Source organism: Octodon degus, unplaced genomic scaffold, assembly GCF_000260255.1.
Source record: "Octodon degus isolate 3935 unplaced genomic scaffold, OctDeg1.0 scaffold00314, whole genome shotgun sequence".
Lineage (NCBI taxonomy): Eukaryota > Metazoa > Chordata > Mammalia > Rodentia > Octodontidae > Octodon > Octodon degus.
The window spans coordinates 776729-788254 of record NW_004524890.1 but is presented as its reverse complement, the minus strand read 5'-3'; the positions used below and the strand labels follow the sequence as shown (position 1 = coordinate 788254).

At 39.4% G+C, this 11526-nt stretch overlaps 1 protein-coding gene and 2 pseudogenes across 2 annotated transcripts in view; 2 read left to right on the top strand and 1 right to left on the bottom strand.

Annotated features, from left to right (window-relative positions):
* The window catches only part of Fam120c (family with sequence similarity 120C), a 362539-nt gene that overhangs the window by 51619 nt on the left and 299394 nt on the right, over nt 1-11526 (top strand). The window lies entirely within an intron of this gene.
* Nucleotides 7778-9170, top strand: LOC105741165 (annotated as a pseudogene).
* Nucleotides 9917-10835, bottom strand: LOC101593191 (annotated as a pseudogene).

The window sequence follows — 11526 nt, the reverse complement described above, 5'->3', positions numbered from 1 at the left end:
ATGTCAGATTGTTTCCTTATATTTGGGAAGTTTTCTGCTATTACTTCTGCCCATATTTTTTTAATGTCCTGTGTATTTACTCCTTGTTTCTCACTGATGCCTATTAGTCTCACATTGTTCATCTTTGCATCATCTTGCAGGTGATGTATTATATTTTTCCTGCATCCCAGTTGTTTTTAAGAGATCCTTTTTACCTTTTCAGTAGCTGCACCAGCATCTTCAAGATCTGAAACTCTGTCTTCACTTTCACTTAAACGGTTTTGAAAGCTTGGATTGAGATTTTAATTTCCTCCATATCTCTTTGACTCTTTGACTCTGCTTCATGCGATCTATTTCTTTCATATTGCTCATTCAAGGAATCTGTCAGTTTTCTAATCTGCTCTATTTTTTTTAATCAATGTCTTCTTTCGAAGCAGTTATAAATTCTTTTACTGCAGTGTTTTTTTTCAGATTGGGTTTCCTCCCTGTATTTCTGTAGTTGATTCTTTACCTCAGATACTGTGAGTTCTGAGAATTCTTTTTTTATTTCACAACATAATTCCGCTCTGAGTTCCTCTATAACTTTCTGCTGTTGCTTACTTACTATCGACGCTATTAATTCGCACATTTGAGCTGAGCTAATAGAAAAGAATTCCACTCTGAGTTCCTATATGACTCTCCACTATTGCTTATTTACTATCGACGCTATTAATTCATACATTTGAGCTGAGCTAGTGTCCTCTGCACTTGTTCTGGGTGTGCATTGGGTTTCCTCCATATATTTCTTCATTTGATTCTTTACTGCAGATGTTATTAATTCAGGGATTTCTTTTTTCATTTCCAATCTGAGTTCCTCTATACCTTTCTGCAACTGTTTATTTCAGAAGCCGTTGATTATTGCTTTCAGCTTTGTGATTCCCAATTTGTTTCGTGTTAGTGTCCTCTGCAATTTTTATCGGTGGGCTTGGGTTCTGAGATTGCATTTTGTTCCTTCTTGTTGTCATTTTGTGTAGCACTGTGTTCTGACCTTTGTTGTACATCTTTGGTGCAGTTATAACCTTAGCACCTACTGAAGGTCAGTGAATATCTATAATGTTTGGATTTATTTAGCTATGCCTGGCTTGGGTCTGGCTGCTGTGCTCAGCTCCTTCCTGCTGCTGCCCTTGGAAGTGAACCTGTTTCCCCCTCTGGCAAGATATTCTGCTTGTGGACTAGCTGGATGTTCTGTCCCCTACACACTCTGAAGGGATTGCAGCTGCAGGGTTTCACTCCAGGCCTGTATTCCAGGCCTGAGATGAATCTGGAGGGGACAAAGTGGAGTAGGGGGGAGAGCCAGCTCTCCCACACACTCACCAGGCCTGAACTAGGACGGGATCTGGGGTTTCCGGAACGCAACAGAAATTCCTACTCTGTGGCTGGGGTGTGGGTGGGTACTGTGGAGTGATGGGGGGCATCCCAAGAGGGTGAAAGAGGGTGTCACCCATGCTGCACTAGGGCTGGGTCCAGTAGGGCCCACCAGCGTAGGGTAGCCGGAAGCTCTCCCTCACACTCACCGGGCCTGGGTAGGACTGGGTCTCAGTACTCCTTGTTTTTAATAGCAAATATTCTTTAGGTAAAAATTTTCTGAAAGCCAAAATATAGAATATGTAAAATGAGGATGAGCACAGTTTGAAGAGGAAGTAGGAACTGTGATCATCTGGTTATTTAGTCTACTTTCTACTTGGAGAATTCCTGTTTTAAAATCCAATGCTATAACGAGCATGGTGGTATATGCCTATTCAGCACTCAAGAGACTGAGGCAGGATTGCCGTGAGTTTGAGGCCAACCTCCTCATTGTGCAAGGTCAGTGAGATCCTGCTTGAAAAACAAAGAAAAATAAAGAAATATGTGACACTTCCTCTAAAAAACGTTAACCGTTGACTAGTCAGGTCCCTTTCTTCTGTGTTCCCATAGCATTCTTTGCTTATAATGCCCCATGTATTTTGTGTTTTAATTTGTGCTTTGTGCATTCTCATAGAGAAGTTGGCCTTTAATTCATATTCATTGAATTGAAATGTGAACCAGCAATTAAAAGCTAGAGGGAGTTGTTCAAAATCTCATATCTCATCTTTTTTTTGAGATAGTCGTTCTCAGTGTAGTTTAGGCCACTGTAGTTTTGGAACTCACAGTGATCCTCTTGCTTCAGCCCTCTAGATGCTAAGATTATAGGTGTGTACTACCATGCTCAACTCAGATTTTCTTTTATGCAGCCATGTGTTGCTGAGTGATAAGGATATGTTTGAGAACTGTCATTAAGTGATTTTTTTTATGTGAGCATCATTGAAGATAGTTACTTGGCTGTGTCTCAAGTTTCCCCAAATTCGCCCACCCCACTTTAGCAATCTTGCTGACTGTTACTGCAGGGAGAATTTTCAGCTAGGATTTGTTACGCAAAGACAGTTCAGGACACACTCAAAAAGGGAGAGAGTGTGAGTTTTTTTTTTTTTTTTTTTGCGGAACCAGGGATTAAATTTAGGCTCTTCTGCTTGCCAGGGAAGTGCTTATTCCACTGGACCATCTCCCTGGCCCTGTGAGTGTTCATTTTAGAATTAGGTACTTTTATATCTTTCTTGAAGAGATGAAAAGCTGTGGGAACCATTAATGACATTTTGTGCTGTGGGAGAGATTTGGTCTGAGACAAGAGGCCTGCCGTTGTTTGTGAACTATGATAGAGGCAAACTATGGGGCCATTGAAGATGGCAGTTTGGAAGAAGTGGAAGAGAAAGTACGGCTTAAGAAGAGAAAAAGACAAACATGGACAAATATCCTGTGAAAGAAGATGTAGAAAGAGCTAAGAGGCGAGGCTGCCCTCTAGCTGAGAAGCTGTCACCAAATCCCCTCAAACTGACAAAACAGATGAACACTATCATTGATACTGTGATCAACTACAAACATAGTTCAGCATAACAGCTCAGTAAAGTCTTAATTCAGTTACCTTCCAGGAAAGAGTTACCAGAATACTATGAATTAATTAGGAAGCCAGTGGATTTCAAAAAAATAAAGGAAAGAATTCGTAATCATAAGTGCTGGCGCTTGGGTCACCTGGAGAAAGATGGCATGTTTCTGTATCACAATGCTCAGATGTTCAACTTGGAGGCCTCCCAGATCTATGAAGACTCCATCGTCTTACAGTCGGTGCTTAAGAGTACACAGCAGAAAATTGCCAAAGAGAAAGACAATGAGAAAAGCTATGAGGAAGAGGAAGAGGAAGATGAGAGGAGTCTCTGAGGCAAAATCTGTTAAGGTGAAAATCAAGCTCAATAAGAGAGATGAGAAAGGCCTGGACAAAGGAAAAGGCAAGAAAAGGCCAAATCAAGGAAAAGCAAAGGCAGTGGTGAGTGACTTCGACAGCGACCAACAGCAGGATGAAAACGACCAGTCAGAAACAAGTGGGACTGGTGGTGAGTGATCCCTCTGAAACTGAATATTTTTCTTCCCAGTGGCTTCATGTATCCTGTGGGCACAGGGTTCTTTCTGTGTCCTCATCCTCGTCCTATAAACTAGCTTTAGAATAGTGCCAAACATGATATCATGGTGTAAAAAACACAGTTTGTAACATTGTGTCGAAATGGGCCTCAAAAATTCAAAGATTAAAACAAAAGCTTTTGATGGAAAATGTGGATGGATAGTATATTTCTATAAGTGGGTCTAATTTGGTAAAGGTTTGTGCCTAGTTTTAGCACTTGTTTGGATGAGATTTTTGTCTTTTGTAGCACTGGTAACCAGGAGAAGCCATTAAATACCACTGGTTATTTTATTTTCATTTATTTTACATTCGTCAGGCAATTTTCAAGTTTTTTATTTGTTCAGTATTTTTTTTACACTGGTACAGATAAACAACTTTAATAGGTGATAAATATACTGTAGTTATATTTCACCTATGTATACATTTTTCCACTTTACACTCTATGATCTGTAACATGCTTTTTTTTTACTACTACAATGTATTTTATTTTAATTTTTAAAATTTTATGGAATAAAGATAAAATAAAATTTCATAGCAAGATGATTGGAGCATAATAATAGTTAATACATTGCATATCATTGCTTTTAGTTGCTGAGAGTATAAGACATGGGCACAAAAATTCTCCAATCAATATAAGTGCAAACCTTCCTTTTCTATGAATTAAGAACAATAATAATACAACTAACTTGCATTTTTTTTTGCTTTTCCCCATCATAGTTCCTTTTTCCTTTTTAACAATTTCTACCCATGTTACAATATCAATTCTATGTTTTAGACCTTATTTATTCTTTCAGTTTCTTATATCAGGACATAATACAGTGTTTACATGAGTCAGATTTACTTCATTAATGGATATGGCCTCAAGTTGTATCCACATACCAATAATAGTCTCCAGTTTATCTTCCTTTATACCTGAGTAGTATTCGATTGTATAAAACTACCACCTGCTTTAAATCCATTCCTTGGTTGATGGGCAATTGAGTCGTTTTGAGGATTTAGCTTTTACAAATTGTGCTGCTATAAATATGGGTGTACATATATCACTGTGGTATGATGTTTTTAGTTCTTTCAGAAAAATATCCAGGAGGGAAAAAGTTAGCTTGTATGGGACTTTGAATCCTAGCTTTTTAATGAATCTCCACACCAATTTGATTAGTGGTTCTACCAGTCTACACTCCCACCAACAGTGGAGAAGAGTTCCTTTTTCCCCCACAGTCCCTGAGTATTTGTTACTGCTTGATTTCTTGATGATAGTCATTTTTTCAGGGGTGAAATATAATCTCAGTGTTTTTTTTTTAAATTTGTATCTCTTGAATGACCAATGGTGTTGAATTTTTTTTTGTATTTTTATTTTTATATTTTTGGTACCGGGGACTCAAACTCAGGACCTTGTGCTTGTCAGGCACAGCTGCTTACACTGTTTAGCTATCTTCCTGAATATATATATATATCTCAGATGCCCATTTTTTGGATTGGGTCTTTGAATATTAGGGTCCTGATTTTAAAAATTATTTATATGTTCTAGATGGAAGTCCCTTGTTTCAGAGACAGTTGGGTTTTTTTCCCCCAATTTGTGGCTTTTCTTTTCACTCTGCTGGTGATTTTTTTCAATGTGGACAAACTTTTCAATAAGATATTCCATTTGTTGATTTTTTGAAATATTTCCATAGTGTTTAGTTTTTACTCATGAACTTTTTTTTTATTTTAGGGAAGGGTCTACAGGGTGTTCAGGGTCTCACTACTAGTGATCCACCTGTGAAACATGCTTCTTAAATTGTATAAGATTTATGTCTACTATAAACATTGCTTAATTATTTTTGCTCTTGGTTTTAAAAAATTTTTGTTGAAAATGCTATTGAATATTGTGAATATTGTGTACTGGATGGCTTCTTTTGTCCACCTGATTTCCCATATCACCAATGTGTATTGTCTCTGTCTCCCTAAAGTGTATTTAATCTTTGCTTTCTTTGCACAGGGTCTTTGGTTGCAAGTCATAAGCCTGAGGCAAATAAAATTCCTGTAATTTTGAAGAATGTGGTGTTGTGCTTTCCTAATAAACATAATTTTGCTCCACTAAAAAAAGAAAGAAAAGCTGTGGTTAAAATAATGCCCACCCATCTTCCCCTTCAAAAGGGTACCAATCTGACAGACATGTTTGATTTTTTGTTTGTTTGTTTTAAATAGGTGATTTAAACATACTCTGGGTTCACTCAGACTTTTGTTTAATTCATTATTTGGGTCAATTTGTGGCCTTTTACTGATGGGTCTGTCAGGGAAGGAGTATAAATCCTGCCAAGGACTTGTTGATACTTAAGATAAGGTCTGTCCTTATCTTGGGCCCAGGCTCTTATACCTTAATTTCTTTTTTCTTTCTTTCCTTTTTTTGTGATACTGGGGATTGAATTCAGGACCCTGCGCTTGCCAGGCAAGCACTTACTCTACTGAGCTATCTCCCTTCCCCCATACCTTACTTTCTTAATTGAGCCAGTTTATGGACCTGTAGTAATGGATCTGGAGAAAGAGATGTAAATCTAGCCAAGCACTATTAGCCTGAGGCTGTTTTGGGCTATTTCAGCTAAGTTCTAGAAGTTGCAGTCTTCTTAAAAAGTACAAACTTTAAATTGTGATTTCTTCATCTTCTTTTATTTCCTTTATCCTACCTCAGCACTAGCCCACATTCAATAGACTACTACATACCTGTATACACAGCCAATATAGTTTGTGCATGTCTATTATTTGTCTGTAGCTCCTAAACCCAAGAAGAAAAAAAAAAATAAGAAATTAAGTCAAACATAAGGAAAAATGTTAACAAGAGACATGGTAACAGTAAGATGTATGACGCTACTGCTGACATAACACTGCATATATCATAGTAAATAGAATTTTTAGAAGTAGAGTGAATAAACTAATGATGAAAGATATAGTAATAAACCAGCAAGAGGGGTTTGTTACCATTATCTACTATATGCTATTATGTATTTGTAAATGCTATGCTTATATATAAGTGGAAGTGCAGTCCTTTTGTTTCTTATTTTGAGGCAAGGTCTTGCTATGCAGTTTGGGCTGGCCTTGAACTTGCAGTCTTCCTGCCTCACCCTCCAATGTGCCAGGATTGCAGGTGTGTGCCACCATGCACAGCTTTGTGCTATATTTGTTTGCATCATCACCATAAATTTGTAAAAAGTGCATTTTACTATGGTATCAAGACAGCTATGAGGACCTCATGATATCATGAGGCCATAGGAACTTTTCAGCCTCTTTTAGAACCTTATGAAATCACTTTTATATTTGTAATTCATAGCTGACTATAGTATGTGACTGTACTTAAAAACGTTCTCTACTTTATAGGATATCATCTATTATTTTTATGATTGTCCTGGTTGACATGTGAGATATAGATCTACATTTTTTTCTCAAATGATTCTCCAGTTATCCCCATACCATTTGTTGAATATTGTGTATTATTTTGGTAATTGAAAAAATTAGCTAGGCATACTGTTACACAACTGCAATGCCAGCATTTAGAGAGGCTGAAGCAGAAGTATTGTCATAAACTTGAGGGCAGCCTGGCTACTTAGCAAGACCATATCTCAAAAAAAGGAAAAAAGGGCCAGCCAAATAGCTCAGTGGATTAAAAGTACTTGCTTAGGCAGATGCATGAGCCAGGAGTTCAATCCCCAGGCATGCTGTGCTAGCCCAGCCCCCAGAGTGCCCTGAGATGGCAATTGAGACTGGGTGTGTTAGCACATGCCCATAATCCCAGCACTTGGGAGGCTGTAAACAGAAGGATCACCATGAGTCCGATCTACACAGTGAGACCCTGAAGACCCTTTAGAACCTATCCTAAATACAAAAAAAAAAAAAAAAAAAAAGAAAGAAAAGAAAAGAAAATGAGGTTAATTTTCAACAAATAAATGGCATAACAGGAAGGGAACTACTTAAAACACTTGCAAGCTATATCAACCATATGCAGCATGTGGACAATATATAGAGCCTGATTTGAATGAACCAACTATCAAAGATATTTTTGGAGCAGTCATAGAAAATTAAATTTGGACTGTATATCAATATTAATAAGCTATTTTTGTCAAGCATGGTGGCGTATGTCTGGCTGCTTAGGAGGTTAAGGCTGGAGGATCACAAGTTCAAGGTCAGCCTGAAAAATGCAAATCAGAACCATAGTGAGCTTTGTACCCAGTAGGACAGTTACTCTTTAAAAAAATAGCTTTTTTTGCAATGGGTTTGCAGTGAAAGCATAGGTGTGGTGAAAACCACCACTAAATCAAAGCCAACATGGGAAAGGTAAAGACTTACATTAATATCATCATCATTGGACATGTGGACTCTGGCAAATCCACCACCACCTGCCATCTAATCTACAAATGAGGTAGCATCGACAAAAGAACCATTGAAAAATTTGAGAAGGAGGCTGCTGAGATGGGGAAGGGTTCCTTCAAGTATGCCCAGGTCTTGGACAAGCTGAAAGCTGAGCTTGTCAATGGTGTGGTATCACCATTGACATCTCCCTGTGGAAATTTGAGACTGGCAAGTATTATGTGACCATCATTGATGCCCCTGGACACAGAGACTTCATCAAAAACATGATTACAGGCACATCTCAGGCTGACTGTGCTGTCCTGATTGTTGCTGCTGGTGTTGGTGAATTTGAAGCTGGTATCTCCAAGAACGGGCAGATTCGTGAGCATGCCCTTCTGGCTTACACACTGGGTGTGAAACAGCTAATTCTTGGAGTTAACAAAATGGATTCCATTGAGCCATCCTACAGCCAGAAGAGATATGAGGAAATTGTTAAGGAAGTCAGCACCTACATTAAGAAAATCAGCTAAAACCCTGACACTGTAGCTTTTGTGCCGATTTCTGTTTGGAATGGTGACAACATGCTGGAGCCAAGTGCTAATACACCTTGGTTCAAAGGATGGAAGGTCCCTCATAAAGATGGCAATGCCAGAGGAACCACACTGCTTGAAGCTTTGGATTGTATCCTCCCACCCACTCGCCCCACTGACAAGCCTTTGTGGCTGCCCCTCCAGGATGTCTACAAAATTGGTAGTATTGGCACTGTTCCTGTGAGCCGTGTAGAGACTGGTGTTCTCTAACCCAGCATGGTGGTCACCTTTGCTCCAGTCAATGTCACAACTGAAGTCAAGTCAGTTAAAATGCACCATGAAGCTCTGAGTGAAGCTCTTCCCAGAGATAGTGTGGGCTTCAATGTCAAGAACATGTCTGTCAAAGATATCCAGTGTGGCAGTGTGGCTGGTGACAGCAAAAACAACCCACCAATGGAAGCAGCTGGTTTCACTGCTCAGGTGATTGTCCTGAACCATCCTGGCCCGATCAGTGCTGGCTATGCCCCTGTCCTGGACTGTCACACAGCTCACATTGCTTGTAAGTTTGCTGAGCTGAAAGAAAAGATTGATCATTGGTCTGGTAAGAAGCTGGAAGACGGGCCCAAGGTTTTGAAATCTAGTGATGCTGCCATTGTTGACATGGTTCTAAGCAACCCCATGTGTGTCAAGAGCTTCTCTGACTACCCACCTTGGGTCATTTCGCTGTTCATAATATGAGACAGATAGTTGCTGTGGGTGTCATCAAAGCTGTAGACAAGAAGTCTGCTGGAGATGGCAAGGTTACCAGGTCTTCTCAGAAAGCTCAGAAGGCTAAATGAATATTATCACTAATACCTGCCACCTCAGTCTTAATCAGTGTGGAAGACCAGTCTCAGAACTGTTTCTCCCAACTGGCCATTTAAGTTTGATAGTGAAAGACTGGTTAATGATAACAATGCATCATAAAACCTTCAGAAGGAAAGGAGAATGTTTTGTGGACCAGTGTGTGTGTGTGTGTGTGTGTGTGTGTGTGTGTGTGGCAGTTTTTAAGTTATTAGTTTTTAAAATCAATACTTTTTACTGGAAACAACTTGACCAAAAATCTGTCACAGAATTTTGAGACCCATTAAAATAAAGTTTAATGAGAAAAAATTTAAATGTGGAAATGGCAAGATGAGGTAAAACTGTAGCTCTTCAGAGTTTCTTTTTTTTCTTTTTTCTTTTTTGGCAGAACCAGGAATTGAACTCAGGCCCTTGCACTTGCCAGGCAAGTGATTACTCTACTGAGCCATCCATCCCCCCAGCTCCAAAACTGTATCTCTTATACACTGTTGGTGTGATTATAAAATGAGGCAGCCACTATTGGAAACAGTATAATTTCCTCAAAAAATTAAAAAATAGTCCTAGCATGATTTTTTTTTGAAATTTGAAAGTTTCCTACTGAAACCTTTTATTGTTTTTTATGATACTCATGGGAAACAGCTCAGCCCATAATTCATTGTGGCCTGGACTCAATGACACCAACTTTGGGCCAATTTGAACCAAAGCCAAAATGGATTTTTGTTAGGTATATTTAGTTGATACATGGCACTTCACTGGTGACATTTTCATATTATCTTTAAAAAGAACTCATAAGTCACATTGATTATGCCCCAAGAGATGAGGGACTGATGATAATTCAGATGGGCTCCCTGAAGAGATTTGTCAGCTTCCTGCCTCGTTCTAGCCAGATTGTTTTGAAAACCTTGGAGAAAGATGGAAACTCCCCACCAATCTGAGACTCTATGCGAGTTTTTACAACATTAATGGGAATAAACAAGAACCCCAACATGGAACCCAATACCCCTCCACAGATAAAGTCATTAACCAGATGAGCACTGTGAGTGGTGGCTGTAGGGAGATGCTCCTTAATGGGACCTCGAAGGCCGAAAAAAAGGGCATTGCTTAATCCATTATGAAAAAGAATGGGCACCAAGCCTCAATAATATTCTTGAATTCTATGGCATTTCAGTGCTTGGAAGGCCTGATAAGTGTTTGTGAATTTGTCATGATATTTGTGGTCTTGAAGCAATATCTGAACTCTTTCCAATGGAGTGAAAATGGCTTCTGTCATCCCTGCCAGTATTGCCGCCACACCATGGATCGCAAACTCTGGAGCACTGATGTGCTTACGGAAGGCAAGATAAATCCTCATATAGACCAAACATAAGCACCAGGGTAGTTGTTTTCTGCATTAATGGGGGAAGGATTCCACAATACAAGTTTCAAAATCCATCCCTCCTCAACTGAAGCAGTGCTTCCTGGGTTTTGATCCCATAAAGCTGCTGCCAAAAGAGGACCTTCTGAATGGGAAATGTGATTGCTATATTGGTGAAAGCTGCGCAGCAGCCGCACAAGTAATGCTTCACTTCACCAACACTAGTGATGTGAGGCGATATGTCTTGTTTTGAAGATGTTAGGATTGGTGTCCTCTTTTCATGAGCTTCTGAATCCATCATGTTGCTTCGGATCTCTCCTGTTCATGAAGGATTTTTTAAACCTGTGACACCAGCTGATTCTTGCATTGTAGGGAATGACAGATGTTTGGTAACTTTCTCAATTTCTTCCACTGCTACTGGTCTGTTATATTCCCTCTTCTGGAGTCAATTTTGATACCTGGATTTCCATGGCCTCAGGTGCCGGCCACATGCCCATGCCTCCAGTTCACAGGACTGCCCCTGAGCGAGCCCCTCTAGCATGATTTAACAGGTCCCCTTAAGGGATATTCATTTAAAAGAGTTGGAAGGAGAATTTCAAAGAAATATTTCCATACTCATGTTCATAGCAATACCACTCATGATAAACAAGGGTTGAAAGCAACCCTTATGTCCATCAGTAAATGAATGGATACTCTTATTCAACCTAAAAAATTGAAGAACTCAGCAAACATGGTAATACACACCTATAATCCCAGCACTGGGGGACTGAAGCAAGGGAATCACAAATTGAGAGCCCAGCCTGGGTAACCTAGCAACATAGCAAGACCCTATCAAAAAATAAAAAGGGGCTAGGTATAATGGTGCACACCTGTCATCCCAGCACTTGAGAGGCTGAAGCAGGAGGAGTGCTGTAAGTTCAAGTCCTACCTGGGGTACAAAGTGAGTTCCAGGACAGCCTAAACTACATAATATCTCAAAAAAACCCAAAACTTAAAAA